Here is a 21,544-nt window from a genome sequence, read left to right as displayed (position 1 = left end):
GAGAGGACTCCCGTGCTCATGCACATAATGGAGAGGACTCAAAGAGGGGTCCTCTCAATGCATTCTACAGCTGGTTTGTAGGAGCACAGTGTTAGAATGCAAGTGAGTATGAAGATAAAAATAAGCATAACCGGACTCTCTTTTGGAGCTGGCAAATTCACTTTAAATTAAATATCCTATATGCCTCACAGTGGAGGAAGTTATAAATCTATTCTTTGAACTATTGAGGTTATCAGATATCAATGGATTTCTGCTAAATTCTCTCTGTGTTTCTATGTAAGTAGTTCCTCATTTTCTTCAGCTTACATCTTCCTTCTTCTTTAAATCACACATACTCTATATAATGTTTATTATATCTTTCTATCCCTGAATTGCTGCTTACATTCTCAATATAGCCACAAAAATTGTCTCTTCCGACAATAAAGCTTCATTCCTTCTTATTTGCAACTTTTTATTTTGCTCATTGACTTTGAGAGAAGTCAAATGATCACATTCTCCCGCGTAGCAGAGTCCATAAAACTAGTGTTATATTCATGTTTAAATCTCTATTAATATACATGAGAACTGCGGACAGATATTCTTACAACCTCAGGCCAGACTTCCCCACTTCAGTCCTGTTCTATAGCACAGCAGTAACAGGAAAAGAAGCCTGATGTATGTTTCTAGAGAGATAAAAGGCAATAAAACCAAAATGTTTTATTTTACAATATAAAAAGACTATGCTATAACTCGGTTGGGGCCTAACATCCAAATATTCTTGCTGTGAGTTCTGAATAAATTAGAAATAAATCGCAAAGGTTTATACATACAGATCATATCCATCACTTTTGCAACAAATTAGGCTTATTTTACTGTTGTCCCTGCTGGTGGGAGGGAGAATTGCATCATATGAGGGGTGTTCAATAAATTATCTATCCCATCACGTTCTGTCAGTGTTAGAGAGCTGAGCTTGTCTGTGCAGGTTGAGACATGTGTGCAGGTTGAGACATGTCTGGACATGCAACACACACGGTAGCAGTTCAATCTGATGAAAGCACTGGAAGTGACAGGATGGCAATTACAATACAATGCAGGTCTACACAGAAAGTGAAGGATTTGGAGCTTTGTTCCGTGACTAAGTTCCTTACAAAGGCAGAAAAGAACCCTAACGAAATCCATGAAAGGATCATTGCTGTATATGGTGATTATATGGCGGCTTACTCTCCATGAGCAAATGGATAAGGTGAGAACGTATATTTTTTTTTTTACATTTGATTAACCCATGAAAGGTCTCAATTGTAGCATCAGATGCCATGATGATCAGTGATAAATGCAGCTTCTGAGGGGTTCAATTACATCATTGCACCCTTTACATACAAAGGAATGCGCTTCTTGATGAAGTAATTCGTGAAATTTGGTTAAGCAACCAAATTGAATTTTTCCTAACTTCACTTATCACTAATGGTGCACCTTCCTACTACCAAGTAAAGTATAGGGCCAAGCAGATCAAATGCGTTAGGGACTCGATTGAAAATGACCCCCGTTTGGGATGACCTGTTAATGCAGCTTCAGACAAAATGTGCCGTAAAATAGAAGCCATGATTTTGGAAGATCGTTGGGTCAAAGTCAGTGTTAGACTGTAGCTCGTGAATTAGGCATTTAAGTTGGCACAGTTTGTCGTATCATACATAATGGTTTGATGATCTTAAAGGTCAGTTCCCTGTGTGTGCCACGAATGTTGATGCCTGAGCAAAAAAAGTTGTTGTCAGCAATTTAGCCAAAAGAATTTAGACTTGCTTAGAGAAAATCTAGGAGACTTCTATTCTTGAATTATTATGGATGATGAAAACATGGGTCCACCACTATGGTCCTGAGACCAAAGAAGAGTCCATGCAATGGAAGCAGAAGGTGTCACCAACTCCAAAGAAATTTTGTGTGCACCAGTCAACTGGAAAGATGAAGGTAATTTTTTAGGGGGATACAGAAGGTGTTTTATTACTAGACTGTATGCCACACAAGACAACTACTGGAGACACCTATACTACAACAATGAAGGCATTATGTGAGATAATCAAAGAGCAACGCCATGGGAAGTTGTCGGCGGATGTGTTTCTGCTTCATGACAATGCGCCAGCTTACAAGTCTTGCAAGCTTAACCATGAAGCTTAACCATTCGCCCATATAGTCAAGACTTGGTTCCCAGTGATTACTTTCTCTTTTGGAAGCCAAAGAAAATTCTGCATGGGCAACGATTTCCTAATGATAATGCAGCCAAAGAGGCGATAACAAGGTTCCTACAGCAGCAAGAAGTCTCCTTCTATTCTGAGGGCATGCGATGACTGGAGGTAAAGTGGAATAAGTGTGTTAAAGTCAAGGAGGATTACATTGAAAAGTGGTACGTTCAATTTTCTCAGAAAATGTTGTTTTCATATTTTGGTAGATTTAATACCCCTCATAGTTACTTTACTGAAAAAAATAATTGAAAATTGAAAATTCTGTTTCTATTTTCACAATGCTTTATTTTAAGAAACATGCAATTTATTACATTTTAGAATAGCACTAAGAACACTATTAAAAGTTTGAAAGTCCTAGGTTCAGCTCCAACCATAGACAACAACTTCATGGAGTTTGAAGTTTTCTGGCACATTTCAAAAATAGGTTATTCGGCTTCCTATAAAATTGTGTGTGTGTATGCACATTTGACAAGGGAAATTTAGATTGTTCGACTGGGACAGATGTGAGTGGTTGAAATCTCTGTTTAGTGCAGTAGATTATGTTTGCATTTTATAAGCACTGGTAAATATATAAATGTTGCATGTGCCAATATGCTGTATTTTATGTGCAAACGTCTTCACCAACCATGTATCAATAGGACTGTATGATCTTAACCCCAAAGATCTAAACAAACCATGAGAACAGAAATGAAAAATGTACATAACATGAGCAAGTCTCAATCCAAGTGAGTACTTCCCCAAGGGAAATGCCACTAGGTAACAGAGACATAAGAACACATTGCTTATACTAACATTTTACTTCACAAACCATATATCAAAAGGACAACATGATTGACAGCCTGTGTATCTAAACAGAAGAAATGAAAAAAAATAATAAAAAAAAACAGAATAAAAAAATACAAGGTTCATAAATGTTAAAAGAATTAGACAAATGGAGGAAGCACTGAAATGAACAGAGGATTTTGAAAAAAAGGTGTGGGAAAAAAATATGCAGCATTAAGCATTAAAAGGTTCTGAGAGGTAAAAAATGGTCTTATTGTCAAAGAGAGTAAGAAAGAACTTCTTGAAAGTGGTGTCTGTTCTGCAAGCCATATGTTATTGCTAAGGAGCTGAGCAGATTGATATTAGTGATGAGCGGGAGGTGCCATATTAGATTTCGCGATATTTTGCGAATTTTCTATTGAATATTCGTGTTATATTCGTCGAAATCGTAGCGAAAACAAGAAAAAGAATACCGAGACAGGAGCCGCACATCTAAAATATAACAAATTTATTCAAGGACACAGACACAACACAGAATAAGTTAAAAAAAATACAACAAATCAAGGCCATGTGAACCATATATCAGCACATGCCAACCTGACTCACCACAGACTCATAGACAAACCCCCACATCCATAAGTATATAACATTATAAAGTGCATGTAATCCATCAACAATGAATAAGGCTTAAATACTTATCACAAAAATAGCATGATGAGGGGCGTGCGTGGTGGTCAGGAAAAAAAACCAACGCGTATCGCCAGACTTGCTGGCTTCCTCAGGAGTACCTAGTCCTTGATAGCCCATTATCAAATATATATATATACTAAGTAATTAGATACTAGTTAGCATTATTATCTAATTACTAAGTAATTAGTAATTAGATAATAATGCTTTTTACCTGCGTCCCAGACCCCCAAAAAGAGAGGAGGAGGCGGTGGCCATCTCATTAGCATGAGAGGGGTAAATGGTGAACTTATGATCAGATGAGAGACGTAAGCAGGCGAACGGCGTCCGGATATGCCGTCCACGCATGCGTCCAACCGAGCCGGCGCCCGCTGCATTTCACATACCGGATGCAGCAGCACACGCAGGCTCGCAGGGCACTCACTGCGTGTCAGCAACCGGAAGTGCCATAGCGCACATAAGACACGGGGTGTGCATTGGCGAGGAGCGCTGTGGGCACGCACAAAACAACGGAGAAAGGAAAAGGAAGAAAAAATACACAGAGTAAGACAACATTTACAAACAAAAATTAAATAAACAAAGGATCAAAGAATCAATGACAGAGAAAATATAAGACATATGTATAGAAGATCGAAAACAAAAATAATGAAAATAAATCAAGAAAGGGACAAGAATGAAAATGAGGCACAAATTGTGAAATAAACTAATGTATAAAAATAGTGATAATAAAATAATAATCCATGTGAATAATACAATAAAATATATCTAAATTCATAATAAAACAATTTATTAATGAGTGCAAAAAAGGGCACCATCAAAGACCCTAAGTAGATCCTATATTGAATACCTATACTTAATTCATGTGCAGAATTAACCGTCTGTCAAAAAGGACTAGACATGTTAATTCAGCTGCATGATTTATGACCTGGGAATATGTCAGTAAACACAAGTGCCACATTTGGATTTCTCTTTATCCCAACCTTCTTATACCTCATTCCTGATCAGAAATGTATCCATTTATACTCCTAGTATTAAATTTCTCATTCAGATATTTGTATAAAAAAATATTTCATTATTTGTTTTTTATATTTATTTTTTATTTTTTATATTTTTTATATTTTATTATTTATTACATTCCTTATATTTTCTATATTCTTTAAAAACTTTTTATTATTTATTCCCTATGTCATTTCTTACTTTTCATATTATTTTGTTATTATTATTTTGATATTTATCATATTGTATAGATATAATTTGCAGTACTACTCTATATTATTTTTCTTCAGCCCCCAACAAAGGTTGAAAATTATTACACCAAATTAAGGGAAATATTGGACAAATATGATAAAGAAATAATGATGGGGAAGAAGTCCAAATTCCAACGTGACAAGATTGACTTTGAAAATAAACAGGCGTTTAGGTGGAAACACACAGGGAATTTGCGTGGCCAGGGCAGAAATAACACCATGAATCCATCAACAATAATGGCCAGGGGTCATACTGATCCTAGTGATCAGAGTCTGAGTGAGGGTGATTTTTTATCAGAGGCCAGCGACGACGGAGGCCAAGGAGGGGATCACGCAAATCCAAGAAAAAGAGGACCCCAACATCGCAGGGGCAACAATTACCCACTCTTCCAGAAGAGACGACTACAGCAGTATTAAATGGTATGGATACCAATGTTCTTCAGGTCATAAATCTATCTACATATAATTTGACCCCTCAGGAGAAATCTATACTGGAGAAGGGACTCTCCTTTTCCCCCATGCGAATCTTAGATAAATTTGAATTTGTTAAAGATACGTATTTATTTTGCAGACAACTTTGCTTTAAAAACTTTTATATAATCAACCGTCAATCCTACAAACTTTAGCTGAAGACGAACGTGGGGTATTCATGGATCTTATGGACCTCCTGCGGGAGAATAAATCAGAAGCAGGTAGGATGTCGTTCACCTTGAATAAACCCTCTCTGCTTACTCCCTCGTTTAATTTATTTCCCAATATTCAGCTCTTTTTTCAAGCTGTTGTACATGGGATACAGAATCTCAAATCCGATTCCTTGCGTGGCAGGAATTTGAACAATTTGGAGTCTGATACTATACGAAAACTGCAGGCCAACAATACCTTTGTCATTAAGGAAGCGGATAAATGGCGGAAATGTGGTCTCATGGGATATGGATCTATATATACAAGAAGCGAATCGACAGTTGAAGAATAGAACCTTTTATATACCTCTACCCTCTGATCCCACAATGGTCTTCAAGAAGAAACTTGACCAACTATTGAAAAAAGCCCGAGATATGTTCATCATCACCAAAAAAGAACATCAGTTCCTTGAGGTGAGTCAACCGATTATTTCCACATTTTACATGCTCCCGAAAGTGCATAAGGATCTTTGTGTGACTCTATATGTGTATTTTACGAAATTTCGTAATATTGCTCTAACTTCGTCTTTTAGAATATTACGAATATTCTAAAAGACGAAGTTAGAGCAATATTAAGTATATACGTAAAAAGTTGAAATCGCAATTCGATTATTATAACTTGAATTAATCGAATTGCGATTTCAACTTAACACTGCTATATTCCATATTCGTTAATTCTAGCCTAATATGGAATATAGCAGTGCTAAATTGAAATCGCAATTTGGTTATTATAACTTGAATTAATCAGATTGCGATTACAGCTTAGCACTGCTATATTACATATTAGGCTAGAATTAACGAATATGGAATATAGCAGTGTTAAGTTGAAATTGCAATTCGATTATTATAACTTGAATTAATCGAATTGCGATTTCAACGTAATTCTCAAATCCGACAGTACATTCTAGTATTGTCACGAGGGTGTCAAGAACCACGCCTGACTCCGTTATTCCCGGGGTCAGGAAGTCGCAGCGGTTGGCTGCGCTCTCTATGTAGAAAGATAGGGCTGTTTCCTTATGGTAGCTTTCTGGGTTTGCCTTGCAATCCTTTTTGGCTCACTCAGGGATCCGTAGCTCCTTCTCCTCAGCTGTTCCTTGTCCAGCACTCCCAACCTCCTTATATTCCCCTCTCCCACTTCTCTGGTTGCCAGATATAGAGCTTCCTGCCTGGACTTCTATACTCACCCACTGGAGCTGTGTTGCTGCGTTTCCTGGTTGTTGTTCCAGAACGTTACCCTCCGGATCCCTGTTGGGCCTTTGTGGTCTGCTGTTGTCGCCCACCTGGTATTATATGTTTGTCTGTATTGTCTGTCCTCTCCTTGGTGTTTTCCTTTTAGTGTCAGTGGTGCAGACTAGTGATCCCACCGCCCCGTTCACTACCTAGGGCTCATCTTAGGGAAAGCCAGGGTTTAAGCACGTGATCGGCGTACGGGTGAGGAACCAGTCTAGGGACGTCAGGGCAGTCAGGTGCCAGCCGCAAGGTGAGTCAGGGGTCACCACCTTTCCCTCTCCCTTGGGCAGGGCCTTCCCTTTTCCCTCCCTTTGCGTGACGCCGGTCATTAATGTAATGATCCCTGAGTGAGCCAAAAAGGGTTGCAAAGCAAACCCAGAAAGCTACCATAAAGAAACAGCCCTATCTTTCTACATAGAGGGCGCAGCCAACCACTGTGACTTCCTGACCCCGGGTATAACGGAGTCAGGCGTGGTTCTTGACACTCTCGTGACAAGTATATGGAGACGTTCCCATGGTGATGGGGACGCTCCATGAGCACGGAAGTCGGCAGAAGCGGCAACGGGCACTGACTGGAGCAGCCAGGAATCCAAAGGACAGGTAAGAACTACTTTAGGGAAGTGGGAAAGTAAAAAATATAACAATAAAAAAAAAGAAAAGAATATTCGATTTCGCGAATATATAGAACTATATTCTAAATATTCGCGAAATCTTGAAGTTACGATATTCGAGAAAAAAATTTGCAATTCGAATATTTGCGCTCAACACTAATTGATATGTAGTGAAAAGATTAATTATAATATGTAACATATTGAATAAAATCCCTGCTCTTTCTATGCTTAGGAGGGTGCTCTTATTCAGTGACAGCCTTTCCTGTATGACCTGTGCATGCCAAGATAGCCATCACTATATAGGACCGCCCACTATACTTCTAAGAATAGAAAGAGCAGAGATTTAAATACACAAGTAGAAAAAGGCTCCGGCACCAGAAGGACGTAGTGAAAAATCCCGGTCTTTATTTTGTCACCATAAATTAGGTACATCCAGCAACAGTGACACTGTGACCCACTTATCCCCACGATCTACGCGTTTCGAACAGTGTTGTTCTTAGTCATGATCATGACTAAGAACAACACTGTTCGAAACGCGTAGATCGTGGGGATAAGTGGGTCACAGTGTCACTGTTGCTGAATGTACCTAATTTATGGTGACAAAATAAAGACCGGGATTTTTCACTACGTCCTTCTGGTGCCGGAGCCTTTTTCTACTTGTGTATTCATCTTGGACTGGCTTGAGTCCGCCCCGTGCACCGTCACACAGGATCGAAAGGTGAGCTGGCTACAAACCTTTTTACTATACAGAGATTTAAATGACTAAAATACAAGCTATACTGAATATTTTCCCATAACACAATATAGAAATCTGCTCAGCTCCTCCTGCTCAATAACATGCTGTCTGCAGGTAGGGTTACATGTAGAATGTGAAAGACTCCCTTTAAACTCCATTTAAAATGAATAGTTAGAAATATCCAGTTGTATGCCACCAAAAATAAATATGTTAATAATAACTTTTCTTTACATGTTTCTTAACAATTGCAAAGGAACTGTTAACTTTGTAAAATTTCTAAAAGAAAAAATAAGATTATATCAAATACCTATTTACTAAGCTTTCCTAATGAGTACAGTATGTTAGCTGCAGCTTCAAAGAACAGGCTCCTTTGATAAACTTGGCATTGCTTCACTAGACTGGTATTTACCAGTGCTGTACAATCTGCAGTATTGTGATAATGTTTCGCATTTGTTGTCTTCACTGGTTGTAATGCTGGAACAATCTAGTGAGTAAATAACCCTGCAGGTACAGAAACCTTGCATGTAAGAGTACTAGAGATGTCAATGTAGAGCACAGTACTGTAAGCACTTTTGATGAGAAAGAGTTGTAATCATTAGTGTTTAAATGCCTCTCTAAAAGGGCCGGGGGGTTAATCAGCTCAAGATGTTTGAGATCCTTGTTGGAGAGGGAAAATTGAAACCAGGTTTAATAATGAACAGCACTCACGTGTGCTGATCTTGCCAGTTTCAATCATCATTTTGAACTTAAAAATCTGATGAATCATTGACATTGGAAGGAAAATCTAATAGCTTTGTCGCTACACTCGTTGGCCGATTTTTTTTTTTGTGTAGCAGTCAGTTTTTTTCATTTTAGTATATATATTGTTACCAGTGTCAAGAAATGTGTTTGATTTTATTTGCCCATAATGGTCTTTCTGGATTTACGAGAGCAATGATGACATTTTATGCTCACGATGGCTTGCTGTGTGCTCTGATGAACTCTTCAGAGAGGCTGCTCGGAGTAAAGATGAAAGAATGTCACATACTGAAACATTTACTTTAAAGAGTATTTAATTAGTAAGTTAATCAGAAGACTAGCACAAGGAACAATGGCAGCCATAAACAAAGTGATGTTCAATTATAATGTAATATCATGGGAACCCTTTGAGAAGACGAAGCAGCACAAGTTGTGTTTTATACTGTGAACTGTGAGTATATTTTCTGGAATTAAAAATTTGCTGATTTATAAATGTTTAAGATAAGTATTTGTTCACTTGTTTCTATTCCAAAATCCCCATAAAATTTGCTAGCACTAATATATGTGTAGTGCAACGTGCTGGACCGCAGGGGAAAACACGTGAGGCTACGGTCAGCCAATGGGGGTAGTAGTTCATTTACTCATGGTTAGCAGAGCCTTCCTGGGCCGGCATGCAGTGATGAGGAAGACAGCACTAAATCCTCCGGGGCACTCTCGATTGCAGGGAACACCAGCCAGATGGAAGTTGAGGTGCCCTTAAAGGCGTAGGTGTTTAAGGTGCTTTGGTGGATGGGCCCCTGTGTTTGTGACACCAGTACCGTTAGGTGTTCATGGTGTTCACCTGCATCATCTCATATGCAATGCTTCCACATGTTGTAACTTCACAATTCACATGTTGGACCGACAGTATGAGCAGAAGAAACCCGTGAATGATTTGATGATGCAGACGGACAGGACTACTTCCGAATGTAACTTTGATGTTAGACAGTCGCACGCAGCTTATGTGTGACATTTGCTGTTTGCTCAGGTCCTTTGAGGAGGCATACTTGGACTGCATCTTTCACCTCATATCCAAGATCCCCTTGACTACTGGGCAGCCAAACTTGAATTGTGGCCGCAACTGGCCAGGCTTGGGCAAGCTTTCCTGTCCAGACAGTAGTGTGGTATCATGGCTGGTGTTTAATGCTGCAGGGGGCATAGTTACCCCAAAGAGAACTCACCTTTCAACACAAAATGTTGAAAGACTGACCTTTATAAAGATGAATCAGGCCTGGATCAACCAGGATTTCCAGAAATCAGTGCCTGATGCAACAGACTAAATCACTCTGGCAGCAATGATCTGACTGTAGTGTGCTGGTGAAAATGGCCTGTTACTTCCGGCCATATGCTGCTGCCACCATTTCGATGCTGCCATCATCCTAATGCCACACGCCTGCTGCCTCTACTACCATCTGCTCCTACTGTGATCTGTCACAATCTTGTGCTGTTACATCCACAGCATTTGTCCTAACTCCCCACACTTGTGACTCTGCATTCTGTTGCCACCTTCACCACTCTTTTCTGGGGCAGCTATTGTGACTCTCCATGCTGTTGCCAGCCTTACCAGTCTTTTCCAGGGCCACCATGCTGTTGCCACCCTCAATACTCAGTTACAGGGCCACTAGTGTCCCTATCTGGCCGTGTTGACATCACTGTTTATTATTACATTCTTCTAATCCGTCAGAAGATCACAGAAAAAATGCACCAAACGGATATGTCACTGACTATACTGGCCAGTCATAATGCAGATATTAAAAGCTGAGACTTTTGCCAATATATTCCTGTCAGGAAAATATCGGAGCCCATCATGCACCACGTCACGGTCACTCAGCATGGCAAGGGGTCCTACCACTAAGCTACCTATGGTGTGAACAAGGTCTGAAGGTGATGTAATCCAGCTCACAGCCAAGCTTCCACACAACTGCATGCAGTAGTGTGGTATCATGGCTGGTGTTTAATGCTGCAGGGGGCATAGTTACCCCAAAGAGAACTCACCTTTCAACAAAATGCATGCAGTTGTGTGGAAGCTTGGCTGTGAGCTGGATTACATCACCTTCAGACCTTGTTCACACCATAGGTAGCTTAGTGGTAGGACCCCTTGCCATGCTGAGTGACCGTGACGTGGTGCATGATGGGCTCCGATATTTTCCTGACAGGAATATATTGGCGAAAGTCCCAGCTTTTAATATCTGCATTTATGACTAGCCAGTATAGTCAGTGGCATATCCGTTTTCTGTGATTTATATGATTATATTTTCATCCGCACAATGCTCCGTTTTGTGTAGGATACCCTTGTGGTGCATGTGGACCGCGCCGACATCCTCCACCGTATGCATTTTTTTTCTGGGGATAGTCATTTGCTGCAGTCCACATGCGGTGGGGCTGCTCCCCCAATGAAAAACACGCTACAGTGTTAGGGGTTGAGCAGCTCCCCCAGATTTGCCACTATATTTCTGTGTTTGTGTCTAATCCGTCAGAAGACAAGAAACATAAAAAACAAAACAGATCCTGTCGTTAGGGCATGATAAGGCTTCTGCCACACGATCAGTATTTTGTATCAGGATTTGATCATGACTTGGAAGCAAAAAGCAGGAGTGGTTCCAAAACACAAATGACATGCAAATATTTCCATCACATCTTATCTGTTTTGGACACACTCCTGTTTTTGCCTTACCAATACTCATCAAATACTGATGCAAAAAACGGACCAAATACTGACCGTGTGATATAGGTCATTGAAGTCCTGCATAGAGATAAGTGAAGTTTTCAAAAATTAGATTTAGATGCTTCACCAAGTTTTTTATTTTTTTATTTGCTTTGTTCCGAATTAATTTATTAAGAAGCACGTTACATCAGGTATATCCCGGCCTGCAGGGAGAGTGTACATCACTGTGTATGGCTAGTACTTTCTGGTACTGAAACAGTTACTGGGTGTCAGTATGACATGCAAGTCTAATACAGTATATGGATTGCACATCGTCATGCAGGCCAGCAACAGTCCTAGCTAACCCCTAGCTAAACCAAAATAAAAGCATACAGCAGTCTTTAGTAAAGGAAAAAAACACTGTGAGCCCAAGACCTGTGACCTGTGTGACTCTTTAGTGGAACAACAGAAAGACATGGGGGAAGAGCAAATAAAGTAGTTGGGAAAAAAAGGTTCTCTTAAGCCATGTTGTGGCAGTGCAAACACATGCTTTTGAATCACTTCTCTTAGCTGTAAAATGACTGTAAAGTGTCACTATTAGGCTCAGTTCACACTTCACTCATTTGGTCAGTTACGGGTCTAAAAAAACACAGAACAGGAGCAGATCTTTTCATGATACCTTATCTGAGAGTAGGATTGTCTCCTGATTTTGGCTCACCACACGGTAATTGTTGGTATTAACTGACCAAATAACAGAAGTGTGAACTGAGCCTAATATTGACACACAGTCATTTAACTGCTAACAGAAGTGATAATGTACTGAAAGAGCTGTCTCATGTCACTGTTTGTGGGATGTCCACAAAGAATGCTCAATATTCTGTTGCTCATACTCCTCTTGCTTTTCCTTTTCCTCTCCTGTAGCTTGGGCAGATAAACCACCTATTTCTGTATACAATTCCTGTGCATTAATGTCCTCCTTCTTATTCTCATCCTCTTCCAGTTCAGCCCCCAAAGGTCTAATGTGGCTGTGAGATGTAGGAGCCATGTCTCCTGTCCCCTAGCCAGCCAGATTTATCAGCATCTGCTCCAGGTAGAATGACATCACTAATCTTGTAGTCCTTGTGACTTACAAATAAATTGGCCTCCTCAAAGGACCTGAGCAAAAGTCAGGTGTAACATCAATCAAAGTCGCACAGGGGAGTACACCTGTTCGTGTGCATCATCAAGGAATTGTTCACTGCTTTCCTCTGCTCATATAGTCGGTACAACATGTGGAGGGTGAAGTTCCAAAGTGTGGAAATGTCACATATGAGGTGATGTTGAGGAACACCATTCTGCCATTGCAGCTCAAAGGCGGCTTGTTTTGCACAGTAAGAGTCGCTGAAGTGCATGTACTGTTTCCTGGCCATTTTCAAGACATTTTGCAGTTGAGTGGAAGACTTCAGGAACCGGGTTACAACCAGATTAAAGACATGCTCCATGCAGGGCGCATGGGTCAGCCCTCCTTGACACAGTCTCCTTGGCATGGAGATACCCAGGATTCGATTTCCCCTTGAAGAACATAGAGCAGTTTCTCCCCGGTGTGACTCCATTCGCCCAAACTGGCCAGGTGCAGAACAGCTTGACACCGCCGTGCTCTGCAAAGGTGTCATGTTAGAGGACCACTCTGAAATGTGCCTACAGTGGAGTCTGAAGACAAGGTGGAGATGAGGAGGCAGAGGAGGACATCGGCGCTCCAATCACAACATGAGAACACAGAGGTGGCATTACTGGTATGCCTAGGCAGCAACCAAATTTACCCAGTGGGCCGTAAAGGACATATATTGTCCTTGACTATAGTTATAGCTCCACACGTTGGCACTGCCATGAACAGTACCAGACACCGGCAGGCCCACCTTCGACTGTACATATGTATGTAGGTCTGGTACAGCTTTTTTAGAGAAGTAGTGACGGCTTGAAACTCTCCATCTTGACTCCGCACAAGCCATTAGTTCTCTGAAATGTGGAGAGTCAACCACATGGAAAGGGAGGGACTGTAGAACCAGCAACTTGGCCAGGAGAACATTAAGCTTCTGCACTGTTAAATGAGTGCACACATACGTTGTTTCTTTGCAATCACCTCTGTGATCAATTGCTGGTGAAACGTGTGACGACAAGTAGGAGGAGGAGCATCAGGACTATGGGAAGGAAACACAGCTTTCTTCTGTTGAGGTGGTGGAGCCTTGACTTCTAGAGAAGGGGTGTGAGCTGCTGGGAGATGTGTCAGGCTCTAAGCACTACATTAGCTCCATGGTTTTCCCAGGCAACTTTATGGTCATGATCCCTGTGTTGACACAGGGCCGTGGTGCCAACGTTGGCCCCCTGGCCGCGCTTCACTTTTTGCTCACAGATCCTACATACGACCACACTGATATCCTCAATCAACTTGATGAAAAATTCCAACACCGGACAGTTTGACATTTTACCCCACGACTCAGTGCTGACTGCCTGCCTCTATGAAGAAATGCACCGCTAGTTGTTTCTGCACAGGTAGGCTCCTGAGTAGCAGATGGTCTACCCCAGGCACGTTTGGCTCCAGATCTCACACTGTTGCCACTCTGCTGGAGGAATCAGTGGACCTCTCCTCCAAATCTGGGCTGGCCAGACCTCAATAATATCTTCCTCGCTGAAAATTGGAGCAGAGTCGGTGGCATACATTACTTGCCTGGCAGATTGAGCAGCAAAGGAAAGAAACAGGTTCAGAAGAGTTGAGGGCACAGAGCTTGTTCCGGTGGAATGACAACTAAGTGTGGTGTCAGAGGAACCCACTGACTCCTGGCTATGAGTGTATGAGGTCAGTTGAGATGATGTTGAAGACCAAGCCAATCATTTCAGGAAAGTAGGATTGTTGGTCAAAACATGACCCCTGGATGACAGTGGCAGCTCTGACCACTTCGGATGCTTTGATTCACTCAACACTAGTCCTGCATGCAGAACTTCTCTTCCATCTGAATAAAACTGATTTCAGATGCAAAAAGCCAAAATGCATGCAAATTTAGCATAAGTCCGATATCACACGGTCAGTATTTTATATTCGGATTTGATCATGATTTAGCAGCCAAAAACAGGATTGGGTCCAAAACACAGAACAGATGCAAATATTTTTATGACAGTTCATCTCTGTTGTCAACATACTTCTGTATTTGCCTTACAAATACTGATCAAATGCTATACAAATACTGACAATATTAAGGAGGATGCTCAAAATACGCTTTTTAATTTTTTTTTCTATTTTCTTCTGACAAATCAGAAGGGAAAAATAAAAAGTGACGTCAAGGGCCACTACTTGAATCTTGGGCCACTGCAAGGTTTAGTCCACACTGATAAATTGGACCTGAGGCTAACATTGACCTGTAAGGCTGAGTTCACACCAATTATTTGGTCAGTTGTTTCCATCAGTTTTTGTGAGCCAAATTCAGAAGCCAAGCCTACTCTTGGATTAGGTATCATGATTAGATCTACACCTGTTTTGTGCATTTGACCCGCACCTGCTTTTGGCTGACAATAAATGATGAGAATAATTGACCAAATAACTGAAGTTGGAACTGAGCCTAATAGTGATGCACAGTCATTCTACAGCTAACATAACTAATTAAAAAGCTTTACTGAAGGCTGCTGTATGCTTTTCTTTTGATTTAACAGAAGGGATTAGCTAGGAATGTTGGTGGTCTGCATAATGATGCACATGTCCATATATGTAACCTGCATGTCATTCTGACGCTACAAGAAAGGACTAGCTATGCATGTTCATGCAACGCACACTGATGTACATCAAGATGCACTCTCCCTAAAGTTTAACTTCAGGCTGGAAAGGACCTGAGTTAACACGGTTCATGTTGAATACATTTGTAACGAAGCACCCAAATAGAATTTTTGAAAATTTTGCTTATCTCTATTCATGACCTATCCTGAAGATACAGTATCTCACAAAAGTAAGCACAAACCTCACATTTTTAAAAATATTTGTATTATTGTCTTTCATGGGACAACACTGAAGATATGACACTTTTAGACAATGTAACGTATTCAGTGTACAGCTTGCATACATTTTCTGTGCCCTCATAATAACATAATAACACACAGCCATTAATGTCTAAACCACTGGCAACAAAAGTGAGTACACCCCTAAGTGAAAATAGCAAAATTATGCCCAAAGTATGAATATTTTGTGTGGCCACCATTATATTCCAACTCTCTTGGGCATGGAGTTCACTAGAGCTTCACAGGTTGCCACTGCAATTCTCTTCCACTCCTCCATGATGATATCACAGAGCTGTTGGATGTTAGAGACCTTGCGCTCTTCCACCTTCCATTTGAGGATGCCCCACTGATGCTCAATAGGGTTTAGGTTTGGACAGTCCAGCACCTTGACCCTTTCTTAAGCAAGGCAGTGGTCGTCTTGGAGGTGTGTTTCAGGTGTAGAAAATGGTCTAAATGTAAGACAGCAAGGAAGCTGTCTTACATTTAGAAGCATTGGTGGATACGCCGAACTTATGTGTCACAGACACTCCCGTGACAGGTGCCAGGAGATCAGAGAGACTGGCAACACGTGAGTTAATCTGACTCGTTCTTTGTGGTTCATTTGTGTCTGTGTTGTTTTGGTAATGACCACACCTCTTGCAGGTGTTGTTGGTTTGGTCATTTAACTTCCCCTATTTATTACTGCTTACCCCTTCTGGGGTGCGGTTTATAGCTTCAGTTTCTGGACTCTGGGCTACCTGGTTGTTGGATCTCGGTTGAGCTCCTGGCGCTGCATTTGCTCCATGGGAAGTTAAGTGTCGTCTTCCCTTTTTGTATTTTGTTTGTTGTATTTCCCTGTCTTTTAGATCTAGGCCTGAGGGAGACTCCTGTTCATCCTTCTGGTGGAGGAATAGGTTGTCTCAAGTCCTATCACTATACTAGGGCCCTAAAGGGTGTGTTAGGGCTCTATGTTACTTTTTCTATTCTAGAAGGTGATCTTCTCCTCTACCCTAGTTTCCAGGCCTAGTTCCTGTCCCCTCCTGTGCTCGGTGTGGAGTTTCCCAACCACACCGCATCCGTGACATTATGTAGAGGGCAGCACCTCTACATAACTGCAGCGGATCCACTACTAGCGCAAGGACTTAATAAATGTGCCCCATTGTTTTTAATAGGTGATTGGCCACACAATTTATTCACACTGAGCTGGAATCACACATGCCTGAGAAAGAGGGATCACCCCCAAAATGTAGCTGTTGCACATGAATGCTCTCTAGTCTAGCTTCAATTTTCATTTATGGCTTTATATGGACTAAATTATCTATTAGATTTTAGTGACTAATTTTAACATTTTTTTGCTATGTAAGTTTTTGGATATTTGCATAAACTGTGGATAATAACTGTATTGTGGATTTGAGATACATAATTGAGATTTGCAGTACTATAGCTTGTCACATGTTATCTTTTGAAGCAGTGTATAGGAGCCAACATATCAGCTAGCCTCAGTTCATTAGCTCAGGGACAACTGAGAATTAGAGACGGAGCCTGTAGAGGTGAAAATAGTAAAAAATGCAGAATGCACATCATATAATATTAATCTTCATGTACGTACAGATGAAAGCTTATTCTAAAAATTCATCTGAAAAAAGAGATATACTTTAATATCCATGGAAATTAAATCACTTGACCACTAGAATGTGACTCCACAGCTCAATCCCACAATCAGGCTATCACTTTAGCAAAGTGTGAGATGGGGATGCAGTTCTACTAGTCTGAACACTGTTTATGTGATTAGATTAAATTAAATGTTCTGGACTGACATTCTGCTGTTTGGCCACAAGATGCCACTGTTTTCTAACACAACTACAGACTGTACATATATCTCCATATTCATGAGAGGGGTGGAGTTACAAGTCTGGAGAGGAAGCCAGCAGCCTTTTTAGAAGGAGGCTGTGAGAGACACTGAGGAACTATGTCAACAATGAATCCAACAGCATCCAGGTGTGAGAGTGACCAGAGCTGCAGCTGAGTGAAGCTGCACAATGTATCATTTTGTGTAAGATGATCTTGTGGTGCATGAGGTCCGCCCCAGCATCCTCCATTGTACGCATTTTTTGCTGGGGATTTCTGTTGTCTGCGTACCGCATGCGGAGGAATTGCTCACCCGGTTAGAGACACGCTACAGTGTCTGGGTTTGGAGCATTTTCACCTGTTAAGGCCACTTTTTTCAGTGAGTTTTTGTCCTTATGTGTATGGAATGTGCCACTTTATTTTGTTGGTAACATTCTTTTGCACCTGGTAGCTTCTGTGTCACATGGTCTGTTGTGGGTGCGGCTCACAGCTTTATTTTACCTCACAATGCATTTGTGATACCACTATGGAGGCATGTGAGAGCCTGGCTGTGAGTTAATTGCACTGTTTAGACCCTGTTTACACACCACAGGCAGTTTAGTGGTAGGACCCCATGCGTGCTGAGACACTGTGACGTGGTGCATGAGGGGCTCTGATATGTTCTTGACTGGAAGATATTGGCAAAGTTCTCAGCTTTTAACATCGGCCTGAGGAATTAGCTAGTATTGTCAGTTGCGTATCATTTTGGTGCATTTTTTGCAGTGATTTTTGTATGTATATTTTTTCATCTGCACAATGTATCATTTTGTGTAAGATGTTCTTGTGGTGAATTCGGTCCGCCCCGGCATCCTCCATTGTATGCATTTTTTGCTGGTCTGTTGTGGGTGCGGCTCACAGTGCATTTGTGATACCACTATGGAGGCATGTGAGAACCTGGCTGTGAGTTGGTCAGACCCTGTTCACACACCATGGGCAGTTTAGTAGTAGGACCCCATGTGTGCTGAGACACCGTGACGTGGTGCATGAGGGGCTCTGATATGTTTCTGACTGGAAGATATTGGCAAAATTAGCTAGTATTGTCAGTTGCGTATCATTTTGGTGCATTTTTTGCAGTGATTTTTTTTAAGCTGATCGTGCCAAAGACCCTGATCCTGTCCAGAGAAAGGAAGATTGCTGCCACGAAAGCTGATAAGAGCAGAGGAACAAAGCAACATACAGTCGTGGCCAAAAGTTTTGAGAATTACATAAATATTGGAAATTGGAAAAGTTGCTGCTTAAGTTTTTATAATAGCAATTTGCATATACTCCAGAATGTTATGAAGAGTGATCAGATGAATTGCATAGTCCTTCTTTGCCATGAAAATTAACTTAATCCCAAAAAAACCTTTCCACTGCATTTCATTGCTGTCATTAAAGGACCTGCTGAGATCATTTTAGTAATCGTCTTGTTAACTCAGGTGAGAATGTTGACGAGCACAAGGCTGGAGATCATTATGTCAGGCTGATTGGGTTAAAATGGCAGACTTGACCTGTCCATTGTTAACCATGGTGACCTGCAAAGAAACTCTTGCAGGCATCATTGCGTTGCATAAAAATGGCTTCACAGGCAAGGATATTGTGGCTACTAAGATTGCACCTCAATCAACAATTTATAGGATCATCAAGAATTCAAGGAAAGAGGTTCAATATTTGTTAAGAAGGCTTCAGGGCGTCCAAGAAAATCCAGCAAGCGCCAGGATCGTCTCCTTAAGAGGATTCAGCTGCGGGATCGGAGTGCCACCAGTGCAGAGCTTGCTCAGGAATGGCAGCAGGCAGGTGTGAGCGCATCTGCACGCACAGTGAGGCAAAGACTTTTGGAAGCTGGCCTGGTGTCAAGAAGGGCAGCAAATAAGCCACTTCTCTCAAAAAAAAACATTAGGGACAGATTGATCTTCCGCAGAAAATCTGGTGAATGGACTGCTGAGGACTGGGGCAAGGTCATACTCTCCGATGAAGCCTCTTTCCGATTGTTTGGGGCATCAGGAAAAAGGCTTGTCCGGAGAAGAAAAGGTGAGCGCTACCATCAGTCCTGTGTCATGCCAACAGTAAAGCATCCCGAGACCATTCATGTGTGGGGTTGCTTCTCATCCAAGGGAGTGGGCTCACTCACAATTTTGCCCCAAAACACAGCCATGAATAAAGAATGGTACCAAAACACCCTCCAACAGCAACTTCTTCCAACAATCCAACAACAGTTTGGTGAAGAACAATGCATTTTCCAGCACGATGGAGCACAGTGCCATAAGGCAAAAGTGATAACTAAGTGGCTCGGGGACCAAAACGTTGACATTTTGGGTCCATGGCCTGGGAACTCCCCAGATCTTAATCCCATTCAGAACTTGTGGTCAATCCTCAAGAGGAGGGTGGACAAACAAAAACCCACTAATTCTGACAAACTCCAAGAAGTGATTATGAAAGAATGGGTTGCTATCAGTCAGTAATTGGCCCAGAAGTTGATTCAGAGCATGCCCAGTCGAATTGCAGAGGTCCTGAAAAAGAAGGGCCAACACTGCAAATACTGACTCTTTGCATAAATGTCATGTAATTGTCGATAAAAGCCTTTGAAACGTAAGAAGAGCATGTAATTATATTTCACTACATCACAGAAACAACTGAAACAAAGATCTAAAAGCAGCTTAGCAGCAAACTTTGTGAAAACTAATATTTGTGTCATTCTCAAAACTTTTGTCCACGACTGTACACTGTGCTACCGCATTCTTGTTGGAAAGACGTTTGTTCTGATCAGCAGATGCAAAGCAGACTTGGGTCGGTAAGATCGTGCATGTACTGGGAGAAAATATCTGTATGTGGGTAAGTAACTGGCTGAGTGATAGAAAAAAGGGTGTGGTTATTAACGGTACACACTCAAATTGGTTCACTGTCACTAGTGGGGTATCTCAGGGGTCAGTATTGGGTCCTATTCTCTTCAATATATTTATTAATCATCTTGTAGAAGGCTTGCATAGTAAAATATCAATTTTCACAGATGACACTAAACTGTGTAAAGTAAGTAACACTGAAGAGGACAGTATACTACTACAGAGGGATATGGATAGATTGGAGGGATATGGCAGATGAGGTTTAACACTGACAAATGTAAAGTTATGCACATGGGAAGGAATAATGCAAGTCACCCGTACATACTAAATGGTAAAACACTCGGTAGCACTGACATGGAAAAGGATCTAGGAATTTTAATAAACAGCAAACTAAGCTGCAAAAACCAGTGTCAGGCAGCTGCTGCCAAGGCCAATAAGATAATGGGTTGCATCAAAATGGGCATAAATGCCCGTGATGAGAACATAGTCCTACCACTTTACAAATTGCTAGTCAGACCACACATGGAGTACTGTGTACAGTTCTGGGCTCCTGTGAACAAGGCAGACATAGCAGAGCTGGAGAGGGTCCAGAGGAGGGCAACTAAAGTAATAACTGAAATGGGGCAACTACAATACCATGAAAGATTATCAAAATTAAGGTTATTCACTTTAGAAAAAAGACAACTGAGGGGAGATCTAATTACTATGTATAAATATATCAGGGGTTAGTACAGATATCTCTCCCATCATCTATTTATCCCCAGGACTGTGACTGTGACGAGGGGACATCCTCTGCGTCTGGAGGAAAGAAGGTTTGTACACAAACATAGAAGAGGATTCTTTACGGTAAGAGCAGTGAGACTATGGAACTATAAGCCTGAGGTGGTGATCGTGAGTACAATAAAGGAATTCAAGAGGGGCCTGGATGTATTTCTGGAGTGTAATAATATTACAGGCTATAGCTACTAGAGAGGGGTCGTTGATCCAGGGAGTTATTCTGATTGCCTGATTGGAGTCGGGAAGGAATTTTTTATCCCCCTAAAGTGGGGAAAATTAGCTTCTACCTCACAGTTTTTTGTTTTTTTTCCCTCTGGATCAACTTGCAGGATGACAGGCCGAACTGGATGGACAGATGTCTTTTTTCGGCCTTATGTACTATGTTACTATGTTACCTCATCACAGTGTTGGCCCCTAGAGACTGAGACCAGGCCTATAGTTAGTTAGGGTTTTTGTTTGTGTCAGGCCACAAGTG

The sequence above is a fragment of the Bufo gargarizans genome, chromosome 3 (genome assembly GCF_014858855.1).
Source record: "Bufo gargarizans isolate SCDJY-AF-19 chromosome 3, ASM1485885v1, whole genome shotgun sequence".
In the NCBI taxonomy this organism is placed as follows: domain Eukaryota; kingdom Metazoa; phylum Chordata; class Amphibia; order Anura; family Bufonidae; genus Bufo; species Bufo gargarizans.
The sequence above is the reverse complement of the archived record's forward strand: the minus strand, read 5'-3'. Positions refer to the sequence as shown.